Source organism: Musca autumnalis, unplaced genomic scaffold, assembly GCF_047663935.1.
Source record: "Musca autumnalis isolate F117 unplaced genomic scaffold, ASM4766393v1 scaffold_4, whole genome shotgun sequence".
Lineage (NCBI taxonomy): Eukaryota > Metazoa > Arthropoda > Insecta > Diptera > Muscidae > Musca > Musca autumnalis.
In genome coordinates, this window is record NW_027411977.1 from 226075504 (window position 1) to 226099123 (window position 23620).

General features: G+C 34.9%; 2 protein-coding genes across 9 annotated transcripts in view; both read right to left on the minus strand.

The window, feature by feature from the left end:
- Positions 1-23620, minus strand: part of Mi-2 (chromodomain-helicase-DNA-binding protein Mi-2 homolog) — a 97169-nt gene that overhangs the window by 50607 nt on the left and 22942 nt on the right. The window lies entirely within an intron of this gene.
- Positions 1-23620, minus strand: part of Su(Tpl) (Suppressor of Triplolethal) — a 56540-nt gene that overhangs the window by 14933 nt on the left and 17987 nt on the right. Inside the window, exons 1-2 of one of the 6 annotated variants that reach the window (XM_073980842.1) lie at positions 4666-4883; positions 2716-3231 (exon numbers count right to left, since the gene is read on the minus strand). The gene's annotated coding sequence lies outside the window, so the exon portion shown is untranslated. Of the gene's footprint in view, positions 1-2715; positions 3232-3301; positions 4469-4665; positions 4884-23620 lie in introns of those variants that run through there. The other 5 variants (XM_073980839.1, XM_073980841.1, XM_073980840.1 and 2 more) reach the window with 5 other exon arrangements.

The following is a 23620-nucleotide window of genomic DNA, read 5'->3' on the forward strand; positions in this document are numbered from 1 at the left end:
CCACATTAATCCACCGAAATGGCTGAAATTTGTGGTGGAGGGTATAAAAAGTTCGGCCCGACGAACTTAACGCTTTTCCCAATTCTATAGATGACCTCTAATAAGGCCTCCTATTCTCTAGAAGACCACTTATAAGGCCTCCTAATATATAGAAAACCTCTTATTAGGCCTCCTACTATAAAGAAGACCTCTTATGAGGCCTCCTATTCTATGATTAACCTGTTATGAGGCTTCCTATTTTCCAGATTACCTATTATGAGACTTCCTATTCTCTATAGGAGCCCCTGTGAGCACTCTTAAACTATAGAAGACATCTTATGATGCGACATTTTGTATAGAACAACTCTTATGAGGCCTCTTTTTCTACAGGAGGCTTTTTATAAGGCCTCCTATTAATACTAACTCTTCTCTAGAAGAAATTCTAATATATGGAAGACCTCCTAATATATGGAAGACCTCCTAATATATGGAAGACCTCCTAATATATGGAAGACCTCGTATAACGCCTCCTATTACCTAGAACACCTCTTAGGAGTCCTCCTTTTCTATAGAAGACTTCTTACGAGGCCTCTTTTTATATAAAAGTTCGCTTTAGAAGACCTCTAATGAGGTCTCCAATGCTTTAGATGATAAGATCTCCTATTCTATAGAAAATATTATATCGGTTCTTTTGTTTTATAATAGACCTCTGGACTTGAATGCTCTAGAAGATCTGTTATGAGGACTCCTATTGCCTAGATGTCGTATGGGACCTTCTGTTTTCTAAAAGACCTGTTTTGAGCCTCTTATTCTACTATAAAAGAAGAAGGCCTATTCTTAAGAAGTCTTAATATGAGGTCTCTGTTCTTAGGAAGACATTATAGAAGGTCTCCTATTATTTAGAGGAGCTCACAGAAGGTCCCATTTCCTATAGTAAACCTCATAGGAAGTCTCCTATTCTTTAGAAGAGCTCAGAAGACATTCAGGGTTATCATGAATATTTCCCGCGGAATTTTCCGCATGGAAAATAATTTTGAAAAGTGAAATTCTTTTAAAATAGATATTTTAAAATGCTATAAACTATTAGAATCAATTAATTATTCAATATTCTCACCAAATCGACATAATATTCCCTTTTTTGGACTTAAATATGGAAATCAAAAATTGTAAAATTGGGGAAAGGGAAAAAATCCGCACGGAATTTTTATTCATGATAACCCTGATTATAGGAGGTCTCCTTTTCTTTAGAAGACCTTATGGGATGTTTTCTATTTTATAGGAAGACATCATGGGAGATCTTCTATTCTATACAAGACATCATAAATAAAAGGTCTATTATTCCATAAAAGAAATTGACTTTGACATTTGACTTTTCTTAAGCGGAGTACACACGATCAATTTTGACTGTCAGTTTTACCCAAATAATCGGTTCCTTGCCCTTCATTTTTCTCAGTCATCAGGCAACCACAAAATATTTTGATGTTGCTGGACAGTTTGACAATTATCGATATTTCCAAAAAAATCAACAGTCAAAACTGATCGTATGTACCCCGTATAGTTAATAGTACATTTGCATATAACTGGATTCAATAAACCCACTGGGTTTAAATTTCAATTCCATTGCATATACATCAAATAAATCCGCATAAAGTAGATTAAAACGATGTTTAAGTCATTACCTAGATTTATTTGACATTTGTTGTATGAAAATTACAACTTAAATCTACTAGATTTGCTAAATCTGGCCTAGTCTAAACGTTCAATTATCTGGCAAAAAGCTCTAATTTGTACGACGTTTAATTTCCTCACAACTTAAGCTTAGTTTAGACTATACACTTATGGGATGATTAAAGTAGGGTACACACTTTTAGTTTTGACTGTCAGTTTTGCGGTTGCTTGCCTTTGTGGCTTTCATTTTTGTAAAATATTATGTGGTTGCTGGACAGTTTGACATTTATCGATATTTCCGAAAAATCGAACTGATCGTGTATACCCCGCTTATGTGCATTATCTTCATTTATTTGACATTTACATATTGTATGAATATGAAAATGACAGCTTAAATCCACTAGATTTGCTGACACCAGCAATCTAAACATACTGTTACAGTACTTTAACATTGCAATGTAAACGTAGTATAAACTATTATTCTCTTCTATTATACGTGTAATTTATGCTTTTCTTGATCTTTATGTAATCTATTTTCCACTAGATTTGCTGAAACCAGCATAATCTAAACATACTGTTACAGTACTTTAACATTGCAATGTAAACGTAGTATAAACTATTCTTCTCTTCTATTATACATGTAATTTATGATTTTCTTGATCTTTATGCCAACTATTTCCCTTGCTTTATATCCCTTTCTTCTTTTTATTTTTAACAATAACAATAATTTTCCTATAAATTCTAATAGCACAGAAACGCCTGACGCCAAACGTTGCAATTTAGATGAGTGTGAACATTGACAGTTCGTTCTCGGTAGAACAAACAAGGGCAAGCAGCATATGAGGGAAAACAGCTGTTCTGGCAAATTCATGGCAGAGAGAAAGTAATAAAGAAATTACTTTCGTGAATAATTCCAGGAAATTTAAGCAAATATTGCGTTAATATTACATTATACAAACAAAAGAATAACTTTAAGGCAATAATTGTACAATTTTTACTTCAAATCGAGTTGTTTTTTCGTGTAAAAGGTATAAAAAATTCAATGTCATTAGGAACAACAATGCTTACTCTTTTTTTTCCTAGATGATTGGGGGGTTGGCAAATGGAAACACTGCAAATTTCTGATGTTGTTGTTGTTGTTGCTATGCTATCGTTGTATCTGGTTACATTCTAGAGTAGTGTAGTAATTGCTTTCCCTTTTTATTTTCAATTACAAGGTTGGTATTTTGTTTTTGTTTTTTAATTTGTTTGAAAATGCTCTTGAGATGATAAATTTTGTAGGTGCTATGTTGTTGTTGCTGGTGTTGTTGTTGCTGCAATGATATTTTATTTTTGGACGTGTTTTTTTTATATGTTGAATTCCTCTTCAGCGTAATTTATAAGACCTTGCAGATGATAATGGTGACGTATGGTGTTGTTGTTGTTGTTATTATTGCTGAAGTCTTGTAGATGTTGTGAGCGAGCGAAAGAGAGGACGATGATGTTTGAAAAATTCCAATTTATTGTTATTTACAATTGTTTTAATGCTGCTGCTAATATCTCTGACGTGTGTAATAGGGTAGATTGTGACAAAATTGATTTGAACTATAAAACAAAAAATTTTCCTTGTTAAAACACCAAAAATATATATAAAAAAATAAAAATTTTCAATCACTTTGTATTTCATTCTTTCATTTTGTTTTCCCCACACTTGTGTGTCATGTATTCGTTGTGGTCGGTTGCTTATTTTTTTCGTTGTATTCTCACTTTTATCTGATAAGGCTGCTAAGCAGAGTAGGCTAGCTAACTAGCAGCTAGTTTTGTATTAGATACTTTGATGGAATGTTTACGGAACTTGCAAATCTTTTATTTTGTGCTCTCATTAGTTGGGGTTTTTTGCTCTCTTCCTTTGGTATAGTTGTTACGTTCACGTTCGTTACTCAATTTTGGGGGATTTCTTTTGTTTTTGTGCTCTTTAGTTAGCATTATTTAATTGGTGGAAAGAGAGAACGCGAACACACACTCACACAAATTCGTCTTTTGTTCGGTAAGCAACGAGAAGAATATCAAAACTCAGCTGTTTTTTTGTCGTCGACAACGAAGTGATCACTCGTTGAAATTACCGTTGCTCGTCGTTATAAAGAAAATGTATAGATTTCGTTACTTTTTCTTCTATGTGAGCTGTCAATGTATTTATTGCTTTTTTCTTTTCGTTTTTTATTTCACTTTTGACATTTTTTTTCTTAATTTTCATAATATTTTTCACAAAATTTGTTCACATTTTTATAAAATTTGTTATAAATTTTCCACAAAACTTTGCACACTTCTTTGTTTTTTCGTTTGCTGCTACCCGTCTTGATGTCTGTCTGATGGACAAGTAAAAAAATTACATAGCAGGCAAGGGAAAATTTACAAATTGCTATTTTAGAGATTTTGTTTTAATTTTCTGTTTTTTGCTTTATTCTTTGTTTGTAATTTATTTTCTTATTGCTTTTTTCTTTTTGCAAAAGTTATTTTTTAGAATATCAATTTGTTTTTATTATATTTTAATGAAAATTAGTCCACACACCATTATCACCTTACACAGTAGAAACCACTCTGGCACCACTACCACCATTAATTGAACTGTTGAGTATCTCTGTCTGTCTGAATATTCACCTCCCTTCGTCCGTCTTCTTCTTTTTCGTCTTTCATCTTTTGCTTATGATTTGCTGTTTACCACTCGTCGTCATTGTTGTTGTCGTTTCTCGCTACATTTTTAAGAAATAATAAAAAAAAAATAACGACACACACACCAACTCATCGTCCGTCGTCGCAACGTTAAACCAATTCAAAGCAAAATGAAAGCAAAAAACTAAAATACGACGAAACCCCACCAAAGCATACCAAAAAATAAGTTGTTCGTTGGGTTTTAGCTTTTCTTCTTCTTCTTCTTGGTATTTTTCAACCAAACCAGGATGTTATCGCTTTTATTACGTGGATTTTCAACAAAACAAGTTTACAATAATCATATAAATACACACACACAAACAAACATACTTCGTTTTTGGTTGCGAAAATATGCAGTATTCCAATTTGTTATCAAAAATATTTAAATGTTCTTTAAGACACTTTTTTGTTAAAAATTTCTTATTACAAATCCAAAACAACACCGCCAGATGACTGACATATTTTCTTCTGCTTTGATGGAAATGCAATAGAGAGGAGAGGGGGAGATGAATTCTGTTTGACACAGCAGAGAAAAACTACGAACTGCCACCACTACTACTCGTTGATGAGACCTTAAGAATTTTTTACTCTCACCACCAGTGTTGCCGTTCAAAAAATTTTTTTCGGCCCAAAATTTTCCTAAAAACGGCCCAAAACGACCTAAAACGGCCCAACATTAAAAATTAAAACAAAAATATATATTTCTCATAGATACCTTTTATTACTTTTAGAAAAATCGAAAAAATATTGTCTATTTTTACGTAAAGGTAGTATGTCGCAAAAATTGTCTGAGATATAATGATTGGAAGGCAACAATTTATTGTAATTTGAATGTAGCATATAAACTTTAAGTGCGTGTTTCTCGAAACGGCGTTTTTGAATTCGGTGCCAACGATAGCTCTAAAACAAATTGATCGATCTTCATATGACCTTATTATATTATTCATGTACTTACTTACTTAGTTGGCCCATTACAGAACATTTGTTCCATAGACCGAACTAAGAAAAGATCTCCATTCCTCTCTGTTTTTCGCTTGACTTTTTGGAATACCGCGCCTTTCCATTTCTTCATCCACTTGTTTGCTCCATCGAAGCTTAGGTCGGCCGATTCTGCGTGCACCGCCATGTGGCATGTATTCATACGCCTTTTTAGCGGGTTCATCATCGCTCATTCTCATGATATGGCCTAGCCAACGCAATCGTTGCATCTCGATACGTTTAACTATATTCATGTCTTTGTATAGCTGATATAGCTCTTGGTTCATACGAAGTCGATATTCACCGTCAACGCAAATCGGCCCGTAGATCTTTCGAAGAATTTTCCTCTCAAACACACCAAGCACTGCCTTATCTGCTTGCGCAAGTACCCATGCTTCGGAGCCATACATTAGCACGGGTAGTATCAGCGTTTTGTATAGTGTTAGTTTTGTTTGACGAGATGTGGCTTTGTTTTTAAATTGCTTACTTAGACCATAGTAGCATCTGTTGGCCAATACAATTCTTCTTCTTATTTCACAACTGATGTTGTTTGTTGTGTTTATGGCAGTGCCGAGGTAGACGAAGTCTTTAACTACCTCAAAATTGTAGGTACCAACTTCCACGGTTGGTCCGAGCTCTATGGACGCTTTGCGCGTTGACACCATCAATTTGGTCTTTTCGCCGTTTACCGCCAGACCCACTTTCGCAGATTCTGCTTCGACCTTCCTAAAGGTATCAGTTACTTCCTTTACTGATCGTCCCATGATGTCTATGTCATCAGAATAGGCAAGTAACATGTGACTATTGGTTTAAATTGTGCCATTTCTTTTGACATTTGCATCTCGTATTACCTTTTCCAGCAAATTCAACATATTATTCATGTGAGCTTATTAAATACATAAAACGCTTGCCTTTAAGCGAGACAGATTAAAAAAATTATTTTTCCCAATTTTTTGACAAAAACAGTCAATTTTTTTCGGTACAATCGAAATTTTGACTTTGACAGCTCATTTTTTTTTTAAATTCTGTTTTATTAGGTTCCTAAGACGCTTACCAAAATATACTATGATCGGCCCATCCGTTTTCGAGCTATCGTTGGCACCCCAAAACGCTTTTACAAAAAGATGGTCTCGCAGATAGCCAATTACCTCAAGAATATGCACTATTTTTAAACAACAAAAATTCCAAAGGTATTATAAGATGTGTTCAATTTTGGGAATGAGTTATTCAAGCTCGAGGTCGTCGAGCTTGAATAACTTATTCCCAAAATTAAAAGTAATAAAGCTTAAATAACTTTTTCCCAAAATTAAAAATAAAAAAGGTCGAAGAATCAAAACTAATAAAATAAGATTTGTTCTTTGAGATGAAAGAAAGTATAGTTTCACCGAGTCTTAGCAAATTGCAATCTGTTACTATTAAATCGGGGTCACATTCTACAAGTCTGGGAAAATGTAATAGCTGGTTCATAATAGGGAAAACTTCGTTTGAGGTTTCCTTATATGGGGTTATTGTATTTAGTAGTTTAGGGGCCATTATTACTTACATAACAACAACAACAACATTGTTCCACAACATCCCATACGGGACAAGGGAGACTTCTCTAATATCAATGAGTGCACCCCGATTCATATTTAGCTCAATGATATGGGACCTACTGTTTATTGCCGAGTCCGAACGGCGTGTCCTAAGACACCACTTGTGGAGAAGTTTTTCAAGGCTGAAATACTCAGAAAATGTTGCCAACATTACTGAGGGGTATTTTGCCACCGTTGAAAAATGTTTGATGTTGCCTGGCCGGGGAATCGAACCCCCGACCTTCTGCGTGCAAGGCGGGCGTGCATACCAGTGCACCACGGTGGCACCCTTTCTTTTACTATTGGATGGTATTTGGATCACTTTTATAGTACACTACCGCTCACTTGAATAGAACCCCCCTGCAAAATTTATTTCAACCTCCATTTTTTCCAAATTATACAAGATATGAAATTATTAAGTTTTATTATATTGTGCTTCATGTGTTTGGAGTAAACTTAGTCATTCATTTGCATTCAAATCCAATTTGTATAAGAATTATGCAAGGAAAACAAAATAAAGTCAAAAATTGAAGTAAAAAAATTGGCTCATTTGAATAGAACCCCCCTTTAAAACTTGGAAATACAGAAAGATTGTAGTAGAATATCAATGCATATTTACTCTATATTGAAAACGAAGTACTTTCAGTAATATTCAGTAAAAGTATATCCCTCCTGATTAAGGATACACCCGTATATCATGCTTTGGCAAGGATTCTTTAAATAATCGGGTGTAATGCCCAACAAAGCTTGCTTTTTTCATTCAACTAGTTTATTTTTGGAAGATTGCTGTCTCCTTTAGTCGTACATTTTACGCATAAATCATTCCCATACATTTTAGAGAATACTTTCCACTCTGGAATATGGCGGTCCCGCAAGGATATCCGCATTTCTTTTCAAAATTTTAAGTTTTTATGACTCGAAGTGTACAAACGTTTATAAAATCGTGATGAAATTTCCACACGGGATATCCAAAAATGTTACTCACTACTGGATATGTCTGTTTCAGAACTCCTTTGTAAATTGTCGTGCGCATTTAGGGCGAAAGAAATTGACGCCCAAGTCCTTCATAATTAGTAAGGACTATCCTTATTAAGTAAACAATTGCACAACTATAGAAGTATTTTTTTCGCGTCTATTGAATGGAAGACTATCTTATTAATTGTTTCTGTTGCGATGAATGTGCTTTTATGGTGCTGGAAGGCATTACTAATTATTAAGGACATGAGCGTCAATTTACTTCACCTTAATGCGTACGGCAATTTATAAAGGAGTTCTGAAACAGACATATCCAGTAGTGAGTAACATTTTTGGATATCCCGTGTGGAAATTTCATCACGATTTTATAAACGTTTGTACACTTCGAGTCATAAACACTTAAAATTTTGAAAAGAAATGCGAAAATCCTTGCGGTTCCGCCATATTCTACAGTGGTAAATATTCTCTAAAATGTATGGGAATGATTTATGCGTAAAATATACGACTAAAGGAGACAGCACGCTTAGAAAAATAAACTTGTTGAATGAAAAAAGCAAGCTTTGTTGGGCATAACACCCAATTATTTAAAGAATCCTTGCTAAAGCAGGATATACGGGTGTATCCTTAATCAGGAGGGATATACTTTTACTGAATATTACTGAAAGTACTTCGTTTTCAATATAGAGTAAATATGCATCGATATTCTACTACAATCTTTCTGTATTCCAAAGTTTTAAAAGGGGGTTCTATTCAAATGACCCAATTTTTTTACTTCAATTTTTGACTTTATTTTGTTTTCCTTGCATAATTCTTATAAAAATTGGATTTGAATGCAAATGAATGACTATGTTTACTCCAAACACATGAAGCAAAATATAATAAAACTTAAAAATTTCATATCTTGTATAATTCGGAAAGAATGGAGGTTGAAAAAAATTTTGCAGGGGGGTTCTATTCAAGTGAGCGGTAGTGTATATTCTCTTATTATTTTGATCTAGTAATTTAATATAAAACTCCAAAACAGCAAATTTTATTTCAAACTTTTCATTTTCCGTTAAGTAAGACTGCATGAATGTAATTGTCTGCTTTTGTGCCCACAAATATTTATGAAGTTTCGAGCTGGTACGATTTATTTTTGTAGTCAATGTCAATATATTGATGCTCTTTTTCATTTATTTTTTTTATAAAAAAAAGACAATTTGAGTTGATACTTGGATATAAATAGGATAAACCTGAACTATCTGCTTGAAATTCAATCTTAAGGTTGTTAATTATAGGTAAAATATATGGCAAAAATAGAAAAAACCCTCTAGCTTGGCATGATTCCGTTGCCACCAATTCATTATGAACTTTTTTTATTTATGAACACAATGCATGAATCTTTACCAAATACTTAAGTATCATGAAAAATATATTTCAAAACCCGGGTAACTAAAAGTTAAAAGTGACCATTAGGCTACTAGGAGGACCTTCTTGGCATTAAGTTTTAATGTAAAAATTCTATTTTTAATGCCACCAAATTGCTTTATTTTACGTTTTCAAATCCATCCAATAGTAAAAGTAAGCATGTAATAATAGCCCAAAGACTAATATTTGATATTTTATAAAATATTGTTTAAAATTATTAGCATGAAAAGGGCCCAAAATGGATTTGGGCCGCCCATCGGCCCAAAATTAAAAATTATTTTTTATTCGGCCCAAATTTGGGCCGAAATGCCCAAAACGGCAACACTGCTCACCACCGTTGTACTCTCCTCCGCAAAACACAACAATTTGACAGAAATCAGCTGTTCTAAATTGCCAAGAGGTGAGAAAGAGTTGCCCACTGTGACGACGAGAACATAACGTACGAAACATTGTCCAACATTGTTGAATGGGGACAACATAAATGGCAATAAAAAAAAAGACAAAAACAGTCACACAAATAAAGCTAAAGAAATTTGTGGAGAGAATAGGTATAGAATTTGTGGTTATTTTTATACAATCCTTTTTTAATAGCTCGGACTCGTGTAGTTATGCTTTGTTTACATTTACGAAATCCACTCGATTTCAACTGTCAATTCCTTTGCGTATACGTCAAATAAAAACTCATCTGAAATTCATAGGATTTCATTTGACGTTTATGGTGGAAATGTAACAACCAAGGATGGACAGTTTGAATTGCAAAAAAAAAGTATGACGAGAACATAACGTTTTGTTGAGTGGGGGGACGACAACATAAATAGTGGCAATACTAAAGACAAAAAGAGTAGCAAAACAAGATAAAGAACATTTGTGGAGAGAATATGGGATTTGTGTTCATAATATGTGGTCATTTTTAGACAATAATTTTTTTCATAATCTTTTTTATAGCTGAGCCTAGTAGTAATGTGGTGAAAATGTAACAACCAGGGATGGACAGTTTGATTTGCAAAGCAACAAATCTATTAAACGGTAAGTTTTGGAAATAAATACCTATATATAAACGTACTATAAAAAATAGGAAATCAATACAACAACAATGTAAAGAAGGCGAATACATTTTTCTAAGTAATTTCTTGTTCTTTTTTAGCCATCCTCTCTTTTATAGCTGAGCCGCTGAGCCTAGTAATGTTGTGAAAATGTAACAACCAGGGATGGACAGTTTGATTTGCAAAGCAACAAATCTATTAAACGGTACGTTTTGGGAATAAATATGTATAAAAAATAGGAAATCAATACAACAACAATGTAAAGGAGACGAATACATTTTTCTAAGTAATTTCTTGTTCTTTTTCAACCATCCTCTCTTTTATAGCTGAGCCTTACGCCATGTTTACATTAGAACTTTTTGCAGCGCAAACCTCCTTTATAGGGATTTATTTGGCTTATACCCAAGGGAGCAGAGCCTAGTAATATGGTGAATATGTAAAAACCAGGGATGGACAGTTTGAATTGCAAAAACAGTGAATTAAACCAATGCAGTTTTGTAAATAAATATAAAACGATTGGGAAACAATAATCCAACAACAATGTAAGGGATACGAATACATTTTGTTATAAGTATTTTTTCTTTTAAATAATTCTCTCTCCAGCTGTTGCCAGCCACCACAGGATATGGTCTAAATAAACACCCTTTCTTTCAGTAAGGGTCAACCGTTCTTTCATAAAGGGTCTATGGAATCAAATTTTCTTTCATGAATGAAGCTATCTTTCCTTCAGAAAGGGTCTATAGAAGCACCCTTTCGTTTAGAAAGGGTCTATAGAAGCACCCTTTCCTTTAGAAAGGGTCTATAGAAGCACCCTTTCCTTCAGAAAGGGTCTATAGAAACACCCTTTCCTTCAGAAAGGGTCTACAGAAGCACCCTTTCCTTCAGAAAGGGTCTATATAAGCACCCTTTCCTTCAGAAAGGGTCTATTTAAGCCCCCTTTCCTTCAGAAAGGGTCTATAGAAGCACCCTTTCCTTCAGAAAGGGTCTATTTAAGCACCCTTTCCTTCAGAAAGGGTCTATAGAAGCACCCTTTCCTTCAGAAAGGGTCTATAGAAGCACCCTTTCCTTCAGAAAGGGTCTATAGAAGCACCCTTTCCTTCAGAAAGGGTCTATAGAAACACCCTTTCCTTCAGAAAGGGTCAGTAGAAGCACCCTTTCCTTCAGAAAGGGTCTATAGAAGCACCCTTTCCTTCAGAAAGGGTCTATAGAAGCACCCTTTCCTTCAGAAAGGGTCTATAGAAGCACCCTCTCCTTCAGAAAGGGTCTATAGAAGCACCCTCTCCTTCAGAAAGGGTCTATAGAAGCACCCTTTCCTTCAGAAAGGGTCTATAGAAGCACCCTTTCCTTCAGAAAGGGTCTATAGAAGCACCCTTCCTTCAGAAAGGGTCTATAGAAGCACCCTTTCCTTCAGAAAGGGTCTATAGAAGCACCCTTTCCTTCAGAAAGGGTCTATAGAAGCACCCTTTCCTTCAGAAAGGGTCTATAGAAGCACCCTTTCCTTCAGAAAGGGTCTATAGAAGCACCCTTTCCTTCAGAAAGGGTCTATAGAAGCACCCTTTCCTTCAGAAAGGGTCTATAGAAGCACCCTTTCCTTCAGAAAGGGTCTATAGAAGCACCCTTTCCTTCAGAAAGGGTCTATAGAAGCACCCTTTCCTTCAGAAAGGGTCTATAGAAGCACCCTTTCCTTCAGAAAGGGTCTATAGAAGCACCCTTTCCTTCAGAAAGGGTCTATAGAAGCACCCTTTCCTTCAGAAAGGGTCTATAGAAGCACCCTTTCCTTCAGAAAGGGTCTATAGAAGCACCCTTTCCTTCAGAAAGGGTCTATAGAAGCACCCTTTCCTTCAGAAAGGGTCTATAGAAGCACCCTTTCCTTCAGAAAGGGTCTATAGAAGCACCCTTTCCTTCAGAAAGGGTCTACAGAAGCACCCTTTCCTTCAGAAAGGGTCTATAGAAGCACCCTTTCCTTCAGAAAGGGTCTATAGAAGCACCCTTTCCTTCAGAAAGGGTCTATAGAAGCACCCTTTCCTTCAGAAAGGGTCTATAGAAGCATCCTTTCCTTCAGAAAGGGTCTAAAGAAGCACCCTTTCCTTCAGAAAGGGTCTATAGAAGCACCCTTTCCTTCAGAAAGGGTCTACAGAAGCACCCTTTCCTTCAGAAAGGGTCTATATAAGCACCCTTTCCTTCAGAAAGGGTCTATTTAAGCCCCCTTTCCTTCAGAAAGGGTCTACAGAAGCACCCTTTCCTTCAGAAAGGGTCTATATAAGCACCCTTTCCTTCAGAAAGGGTCTATATAAGCACCCTTTCCTTCAGAAAGGGTCTATTTAAGCCCCCTTTCCTTCAGAAAGGGTCTATAGAAGCACCCTTTCCTTCAGAAAGGGTCTATAGAAGCACCCTTTCCTTCAGAAAGGGTCTATAGAAGCACCCTTTCCTTCAGAAAGGGTCTATAGAAGCATCCTTTCCTTCAGAAAGGGTCTAAAGAAGCACCCTTTCCTTCAGAAAGGGTCTATAGAAGCACCCTCTCCTTCAGAAAGGGTCTATAGAAGCACCCTTTCCTTCAGAAAGGGTCTATAGAAGCACCCTTTCCTTCAGAAAGGGTCTATAGAAGCACCCTTTCCTTCAGAAAGGGTCTATAGAAGCACCCTTTCCTTCAGAAAGGGTCTATAGAAGCACCCTTTCCTTCAGAAAGGGTCTATAGAAGCACCCTTTCCTTCAGAAAGGGTCTATAGAAGCACCCTTTCCTTCAGAAAGGGTCTATAGAAGCATCCTTTCCTTCAGAAAGGGTCTAAAGAAGCACCCTTTCCTTCAGAAAGGGTCTATAGAAGCACCCTTTCCTTCAGAAAGGGTCTATAGAAGCACCCTTTCCTTCAGAAAGGGTCTATAGAAGCACCCTTTCTTTCAGAAATGTTCTATAGAAGCACCCTTTCTTTCATAAATGTTCTATAGAAGCACCCTTTCTTTCATAAATGTTCTATAGAAGCACCCTTTCATTCATAAATGTTCTATAGAAGCTATCTTTCTTCCAGAAAGGGTCTATAGAAGCACCCTATCTTTCTGAAGGGATCTATGGAAGCATACTTTCTTCCGGAAATGGTCTATAGAAACATCCTTTCTTCCGGAAATGGCCTATACAAGCACCTTTTCTATCAGAAAGGGTCTACAGAAGCATACTTTCTTTTTCAGAGGGTCCCCGTAAACAAGAGATGTGTCCATAAAACAAGTAATGGGTTTAATGTTAGACATTTTTTTATTTATTTACTTTGCAATTGCGAAATGTCAAGACCCATATCTCGAAAAGTATGGACTCCCCCGGGAAAGTTAGCTTTGTTCCTTTACTTTCTTAATGGTAAAAATGGCAAAAGAGAAAACTGTCAAAATTACTAAAAATTGCTCTCTCATGAACAGATTTACCAGAAATGTAAAGGAACGAAAAAGTGGTAGATCTGGCAGCAATGTCAAAAAAACATAAAAATTCAATTTTATTCTTTTATTTCACAGTTTTTAATTTTATTCTGTCAGCGTTCGCCTTTTTCTTCCGTTTTTTGTTCATTTTTTTCTTCATTGTCAAATAATCGTCAAACAAATGTCGAAAAATCAGTTCTACCATTTTTTACCTGAAGAAATTTGTCTGGTAGCCTGTGGTAGAAGAGAAAGGTATATTTGCTCTCTCCTCTCTCACTCTCTTAAAAATTGCTTTATTAGTTTTACTACTTTTTGGGTTAAGTAACGCTTTGCAGGTTAAAAATGGTAACCTCAGGCAAGTAAAGGAACACAGCTATTGTTGCGATCGGGATCCCAAGGACTATCTATGTTACAAATTTCATACCGATCCGAGAGGAGATACGTTTAGATTGACGAAATCCACTGGCGTATATTCATAGCGTATACGTCAAAAAATCCATTAAAGCGCTCGGCACATACGGTGCGTTGCGTTGCAACAACCACATGAAAAAAGTGTAAGTGATGCCAAGTTTTTTTGAAAAACAACAATATGGCTGACGCATTGAAGTTAAACATAATTTAACTTTTTTTGGGACAACGCGTGTCCCAACGTGTCACTAAACGGACCGTATGTGCCGATGGCTTATGCCCATTGTTGTTTTTCAAAAAACTTGGCATTACTTACACTTTTTTCATGTGGTTGTTGTACCGCGTCGCTCAACGCATCGTATGTGCCGAGCGCTTAATTTAAACGCACTATTAGAATAGCAAATAAAAAGAATGTTAGGTGGCCTGACTACATGCCAAACTTTATATTTTAACTGACTTGAAAGAAGAAAATTAAAACGGAATGCTTAAAATGGACCTTTTATTTTGTCACGGGTTTAAATGTCTCAAAGACGGGAAATCTTAAGTGGCCTGACTACATGCCAAACATCTTTACCACGACTTAAGATACATCATATGAAAAGAGAAATGAAGCACCACGCTTAAAATGAAAAATAATGTCATGTCCTAAGTCTTTTATTACAAACCATAGTTCGTTATTGAGTAGCATTTGTTTTTGTTCCATACCAAGCGTGTACATTAGTGCACATGACTAACAAATTGCAATTTCCATCCCTGCCCTTTGTGTCTCACACTCTCGCACATCGCCCAAGTAAATGTTATTGATTTCATATCTCTTGGATTTTCCCGATGACATTTGTTTATATATCACAACAAATAACACCCAACCAAATTATGGACACACAGCTATACATTATGCATACACATATGTTACACATTGCACGTACATATTTTTATGTGCGCGGTATTTGTATATGATGAGAGTGAAAAAAGGGGGCACGACGTTGTTGTTACTACACACAATGCTGCTGCTCGGCTGCTGCTAGATGTGTTTTGCTCTCAATAAAAAGAAAAAATGGTAGGGGAAGACCATCATTTAGAAGTTTTTAATAAAATAGATGTGGTGGCTGTTGTGCTGTGCTATTGTTGTTGTGGTTGGTGGTGGTGTTTATAATTTGCTGCAGCTGACAGTATTGCTGATAGATATCATCGTTTGAGTTCGTTATTTTTTTCCGCCTGCTTTCGTTAAAAATCCCTCGCCAATGAACTACATTTTTTTTCTCATGGTTTTTTCTTCTTCTTTTGGTTTTTCTAATCGTCGTCAACAACAATAACGACAACAACGTCGTAGTCGACAACAACGCCGTCATCATCATCAGCATTGTCGTTGGGCTATGAAGCAACACTGTCAACAGCAACAACAACAACACGACAACGACAAGCAACAGCACCCAAAAGACACGTTATAGAAAAACGCTTATCACGTTGCATTGCATTCAGTTACGTGCTAGGAATTTTTTCCGAAACGACAACGACGAACGTCAGACAGACATCAAAAACATATCCCACAACCCAACAAATCAGCCGCAGCAACCCCACCAGAGTAGCAAACAGCAAAATAGTGATTTTGATTCATTTTTTATTCTTGGGTTTTTTTTTTTTTTGTTGTGCTCGTAAATAAAATGCATAGGTGGCTATTATTATAAAATTTGTTTTAAAAATACCATAAATATTTGTTGCTGTTGCTATTTTTTTTTTTTAAGATCTCTCATCAACGAAATGCAAGTGTCAAAGTGAAATGTTATTAATAAATAATGAATCAATTTTGTGTGTATGATACACACCAGCGATATCTTTAAATAGATGAATTGTCATCAATTAGCAAAACATTGTGAACCAATGTAAATTAAATTGTATAAAATTAGGTGGTTTTTCTTTAGGGCTACACACACAGCTGATATATAAAGAATGGCAGGTGAGAAAAGACATTACGACGAGAGTAATTTACTCTTCATCATTGATGCTCAAAATAAAAAAGAAAGTAAAGTAGTGAGAGAATCACAAGAAAATTTGTATCAACATTTAGTGGTTGCTAGAACTGTGACCTAGAGCTGGCAAACCATCGATGGGGATATCGATATTATCGATACTTAATTTTTTACGCCAATATCGATGAATAGTTTTTTATATCGATATTATCGAAATTATATTAAAGCACCAAAAACATATGATCTAACATATGATCCATATGATCTAGGTTATGGCAAAATACGTAGGGATCTATAGATTGAAAGTTATGGCAAAATACGTGGGGATCTATGGATTGAAAGTTATGGCTAAATACGTGTGATCTATATATCGACAAAAATAATAAACTATGCTTCTTCTACTTCACTTTGATCATTCACTGGTGTTTCAGAGCCTTACATTAGAGTTGTTAAATCTAGTGAACTAGTTCAGTACCATAGTTCGTTTGCGTATGATTTATTTTATTAAAACAAAGAGATAATATAACTCATTCGCAGTTCGTTCATGGAAACAACCGTTGTCCACTGAACTATATTTTGAACTAGGTCGTTTAAACGAACTAGATTTTAACAACTCTACCTTACATTACTAATGACAGTACTACCAAGTAGAAATGCGTGTTGTTAATAGGAAAATGAAACGCATTTTACACTTAACATGTTTTATAAAACCTGCATCATTTAAGTCGTCAATTCCATACAATATCTGCCAAATAAATTGCGTAAACACCGAAAACACCTGTTTAAGTGAAAGTGCAAAATGCGTTTAAATAATTTAAATACGTTTAATAGTACGTTTACATATAACCGTATTTAATAAACCCACTGGGTTTCAATTGTCAACTCTATTGCGTATTAAAATTAACCCTCATAAAGAAGGTTATAGTACGGTTACACTAGAGTTTTTTGCCGGGTTAACCCAATTCGAAAGGATTTATTTGATGTTTGCGCTATGGAATTGACATCTGAAATCCAAAACCCACTGGGTTAATCCGGTTAAGTGTAACCGGGGTGTTACAAAAACTCCAGAAATATGCAAAATTCAAAACATATTTTAGGGTTAAGGGCTGGAACAAATCTCCTCAAAGTCCACCACGAGAGCACGAAAACCTAACGTACCGATGTTTTAAAATTGAATTTTACAACGGTATTTCAATGGCATACGAAAGGTAAACATAACACGTTTGTTGTCAATTTTGGCTTCAAATAAATATGGGTGCAAATCTACGATAGTATCGATTTTATCGATAGTTTAAAACGAAAATATCGAAAAAATCGAATGGGGCAGATATCGATAGTTTGCCAGCTCTACTGTGACCAGTAAACATGTGGCGGGTGTGTGCGGTTTTGTTCAGTGTCCCCACTAAAATTATGCGTATATCCACGCACATGTTTATTTGTCGGCTGTAGGGGTAGGTAAGTCGACTTTCGATTAATCGATTAGTCGACTTTTTGGTTTAAAAAGTCTAAAAATCGAAGTCGACTTTTGACTGTAGACAAAATCGAAAAGTCGACCTTTCATGGTCGACTTTCGATTTTCTTACCACGATTTTTAAAACAACAACTTTTAAAATGACACACTCTGTTGACAACAATTGGTCTGTTCCTTTACTTTTAAAAATGGTAACAATGGCAGAAAATGGTAAAAGTGGTGAACTGCTCTCATATAAATTGTATGCTTATAAAAGTAAGGGAACACTTTGCGGGTAAAAAGTGGTAAAAACTGGTAACCTCAGGTACGTAAAGGAACACGACTAATATGTATAAAAACACCTCTAAAATCGATGTTAGTCGACCTTAATCATAATCGAAAAATCGATTATAGTCGACTTTGATCATAATCGAAAGATCGAAAAGTCGAGCTTTTAGTTATTGTTGAAAATCGAAAGATCGAAAAGTCGACTTTTGGCTTCGATTACGCATCCCTAGTCGGCTGCTCAACGACGACTGATTGTTATTCTCACATACGTTAACGTATATGGATGATCTTGGCTGCTCTTCATGAAAAACTTTAGGGATCTGACTACATGCCAAACTATGTCGTGTATGTGGTAAAAAAAGGTATAAATTCTTAAGTGTCATTACTACATGTCGAACTGAGTTTAGTAAGACGGAGTATTACCGTGTGCACTTGGCCGGATTTAATAAAATCCTCTGATTTGTGGTAAGAGGAAAGAATTGATACTAAAAGAGAAAATTTATAAAAATCTTAAGTGGCCTGACTAGATGTGAATTTTAAATTTCTTTAGGACTTGAGATTTAGAGCTGGCAAAAAATCGATGACACTATCGATAATATCGATTATTATTTAAAAATTCAATATCGATAGATAGTTTTGCCTATCGATATTATCGGAATAAAAATCCCTAACCTGAAATGCATTGAAATAAATAGAAATTTCGCTGCTTTTCGGTTATGTGTGTGTAAGAAATTAAATCCGTAGTCACACGTACACATTTTTTTCGGTAAAATAAAATATATATTTTTTTTCATTTTTCATAAAATAAAAGCAGTTGTTTATTCTCCGTTACATTTCTGTGAACAACTTTTGCATAATTTCAAGAAAATCATTGCCATTTCCGCCATTTTCATCTCCAAATTAATGGCGGTGACAACTTAACGATAATATCGATAGCAATCGATATTTTAAAACATTATATCGAAAATATCTAATGTTGGGAATATCGATGGTTTGCCAGCTCTATTGAGACGGATACATTAAAATGTCCCAATAAAGAGAAATATTAAGCTACTTGACTACATGCCAATTTTTTTTTACCTACTTGAGACACATTATATGCCAAGATATAGGATAGGAAACGTAATGTATAAAATTAAAGATTTATTTTCACGGGTTCAAAAACGTAACATGCCGAACTTTGAATATCCTGCCGATTTAAGATGACAAGAGAAATGAAATAGCATGCTTAAAAAGAAACGTTTATCCAGTCACAGTTTCCAATGCCTCAAACACGTGAAAGTTTATGCAGCCAAACTTTGTCACAGATTCAAATGTTTTCAACACGTGAATACATAAGTTGTCTGACTACATGCAAAGCTTTAAATTCTCATATGAGAAGAGAATTTAAAAAAGTTTATTCTGTCACGTGTTCAAATGTGCCAAAGACGTGAAAACTTAAGTGGCCTGAATATATGCCAATTTTGGAAATTTTACCGGCTTAAGTACCGAAGAGAAATGAAATACCACGCCTAAAATTGAAACGTTTAAGGGTTTAAATGTCTCAAAGTCGTAAAGTCTTAACTGGCCTGACTACATGCCAAATTTCGAATAAGGTAAGTGCATGAATTACAACAACAAATTTAAAAAAAAAAAAAAAACATTGTTATAGAAAAATGGAACAAGTTGAGTTGACGCACTATGCTCAAAAAATTTTTTTATAATTGTATTTTTTAAGTAGCCGGCCTTCGGCCGGGGATTTAAGACTCTCCTATGGACAGGTGCAAATCTAGAGCACGGGAAAAACTTTTTTTAAATTTAAAATTATTCTCTTATCAGCTGGCCTTTAACAAAGGAATTTTTGGAATTTCAAAGGCCCATATCTCGGGAAGTATGGACTTCCGCAACAAATGTTATATATATTTATGATCAGGGTGACGAGATCTACCTGTGATAAAAATTTCATTTCGATCCGAACATAGTTGGCCAGCTCGTCTTATGTCAGAAAAATTTAATGTTAAAGAAAATATTGAAAAATGGGGTCGTTCTAAAAATTTTCTCAGGAAATTTACAAAAAAAAGTAAAAATGCAGCTGATTGTCACTTCTACCTTATATAAATGTGCCTTGATATGAGTACAGTAATTGAAACGCCATGCTTAAAATAAAACAGTAATTCTGTCACGGTTTCAACTGTCTCAAAGACATGGTCTTCAGTGGTCTGACTACATGACAAATGTTTTAAAATATCGATTGCTATTGATATTATCGTTAAGTTGTCATCGCCTTTAATTTGTAGAGGAAAATGGCGGAAATGTCAATGATTTTCTTGAAATTATGCAAAAGTAGTTCACACAAATGTAAGGGAAAAAACAACTGCTTTCATTTTATAAAAATATTAAAAAATGAATTTTACTTTTCCGAAAAATGTGTACGTGTAACTACGGATTTACTTTCACACCCATAACCGAAAAGCAGCGAAATTTCTATTTATTTCAATGAAGTTTAGGTTGCGGATTTTTGTTCCGATAATATCGATAGGCAAAACTATCTATCGATATTTAATTTTTAAAAAACAATCGATTTTATCGATAGTGCCATCTTAAGTTAAAATGGGAAGTGAAACAGCATGCTAAAAATGAAACGTTTATTTTCTGTCACAGCTTCAAATGTCGCAAAGCTTAAGTGGCCTAACTACACACAAAACTTTGAAATTTTTATCGATTTTTTAATACACCATATAAAAAGAGGAATGAAACGGTACATTAAATGATACGTATATTAAATGAAACAAAGACTAGATATCTAAAGTGTCCTGACTACATGCCAAACTTTGATTTTTTACGGTGCTAAGGCACATCATGTGAGAAGAAAAATTAAATCTTTATTCTAGTATGCGTTAAAATATCTCAAAGGCACGAAATCTTAAGTGGCCTGGCTACTTGTCAAACTTTGAAATATGTATTAAAGTGAGATATGCATCATTTGAAAGGGGTGACGCTTAAAATGAAACGTTTATTCGCTCATGGGTTCAAATGTCTCAAAGGCGTGAAATCTTAAGTAGACTGACTACATGACAAACTTTGAATTTCTTGCCGACTTAAGATGCATGAATTGGAAAGGGAAATGAAACACTGCATACTAAAAATGAAACGTTTATTTTCAGTCACAGCTTCAAATGTCGCAAAGTTGAAGTGGCCTAGCTACACACCAAACTTTGAATTGTTATCGATTTTTTAATACACCCTGTCCCGGGCCACACTACAGTAATTTCACTGAAATATTGATATGAAATTATGCGTCTCTAGATCGACGTCCATAGTAGAGTAAAATCATAAAATTGCTGTAGTGGGGAATTCGATTTAAGAACACCTAATTTCATGAAATTTTTTAATGAAATTCACGCTAGTGTGGACCGGGACCATATATACATACAGTCTGTCGCAAAAGTTAGTATACACTGTTGAAACCAAAATGTATTAGGGATAAATATCACTATAACTTATTGAAAACAACAAACAATTAGTTTTATTTGATAGACAAGAAGGTTGTCTTCCGTAATAACAATTAAAAGTGCGCAATATTTACATACATTAGCAAATGTATGGTTCGAATCCCAAAAATACCAAAATTTATGTCGCAAAAGTTAGTATACAACGGAGAATCCTCGTGGAACTGTGTAAAAAATTCTTGATATTTTTGAACAAAATGACACTAAATCTGTACTTAAGATCATAAAGAGTGTATTAATTGGTTTTAAACGCAGCTATAGTACTTATAGTGACAAGTCCAATGTACACTGGATCATAAAATCCAAAAAATTGGTCATCTACAAATACAACAACTGTAGCGACAAAATTCCGGGTGTTATGTCCTGTTTATGGATTCTAAAGCCATGAAATGCTCAAAAAAGCTCTAAAGTTTCAATATGGGGTGATCTTGATCGAGTTTCGGCTTGTCCTGTTTGAAACAACGGGAATTTCTTGAAGGAAACCCATACATTTTGAGGACTTTCCTTTTCAGTTAATTTTCTCACAAATTATGTCCCTTTTCACATTCCCACCAAAAATAAATAGTAGGAGAACCTCAAGCTCTGGTGTAAGCCCTACAGTGATACCCCACCACCACAGAAGGATATGATAGCTAATTTAAAATTTTAATACAGAGCTTTCTCTGCTGTTATAACGCATGGATTGTGGAAAAACGTTCTGAAAAGCTGTGATCGCTTCACGTAGGACCAAAATACAACTAAATGGATCAGTTAGAAGTAGTTCATTGGACATTAGTAGTACATTAGACACTAAGGACACGAGAAGCATGTCCGATATTGCTAGAAGGTCGGTAGGACAGTATAACTGCTGGGCTTACAACGGACCTTGAGGTTCTCCTACTATTTACTTTTGGAGGGAATATGAAAAGGGGCAATATTTGTGAGAAAATTAAATCAAAAGAAAGTCCTTATGTGTAAGGATTAAGGATTATTACAGGTTTCAAAAGGACAATGGCCTCAAAAGTATGTGTTTCCTTCAAGAAATTCCCGTTTCTTCAAAAAGGACAAGTCGAAACTCGATCAAGATCACCCCATATTGAAGCTTTAGAGCTTTTCTGGGCATTTCATGGCTTTAAAATTTATAAACAGGACATAACACCCGCAATTTTGTCGCTACAATTGTTGTATTTGTAGATGACCAATTTTTGTGGATTTTACGATCCAGTGTACATTGGACTTGTCACTATAAGTACTATAGCTGCGTTTAAAACCAATTAATACACTCTTTATGATCTTAAGTACAGATTTAGTTTCATTTTGTTCAAAAATATCAAGAATTTTTTATACAGTTCCACGAGGATTCTCCGTTGTATACTAACTTTTGCGACATAAATTTTGGTATTTTTGGGATTCGAACCGTACATTTGGTAATGTATGCAAATATTGTGCACTTTTAATTGTTATTACGGAAGACAACCTTCTTGTCTATCAAATAAAACTAATTGTTTGTTGTTTTCAATAAGTTATAGTGATATCATGGCAGAACTACCAGGTAGTGGTATCACACCAGCTGATCGAATATGAAAAGTCAAATCCCTTTATAAAAAAATTATTTTTGTTGTAATTTCCCCAACAACATAAAGAAAGTTTTGACATAACATATTCAAAATTTTACGATGCCACTACCTGGGTAATTGTGCCATGAGTGATATTTATCCCTAATACATTTTGGTTTCAACGGTGTATACTAACTTCTGCGACAGACTGTACATTAAATGATACGTATACTAAATGAAACGAAGACTAGAAATCTGAAGTGTCCTGACTACACACCAAACTTTGATTTTTTACGGACTTAAGACACATCATTTAAGAAAAATAAATAAATCTTTATTCTAGTATACGTTAAAATATCTCAAAGGCACGAAATCTTAAGTGGCCTGGCTAGTTGCCAAACTTTGAAGTTTGTATTAAAGTGAGATATCCATCATTTGAAAGGGGTCATGCTTAAAATGAAACGTTTATTCGCTGCTCATGGGTTCAAATGTCTCAAAGGTATGAAATCTTAAGTAGCCTGACTACATGTCAAACTTTGATTTTCTTAACGACTTCAGATACATCATATGAAAAGTGAAATGCAATGCTTAAAATTAAACATTTATTCTGTCAAATTGCACACATAAAATTCTCTCATTTGGTCTGCATATCTTAAAAAGGATATCAAATAAAACCCATATAACCCAATTATGCTTGTACCGATAATAATTTGCGTAATATTACAAAAATCTATTTATAAACATCTCTATTGCCACACTGAACCCCTAAATAT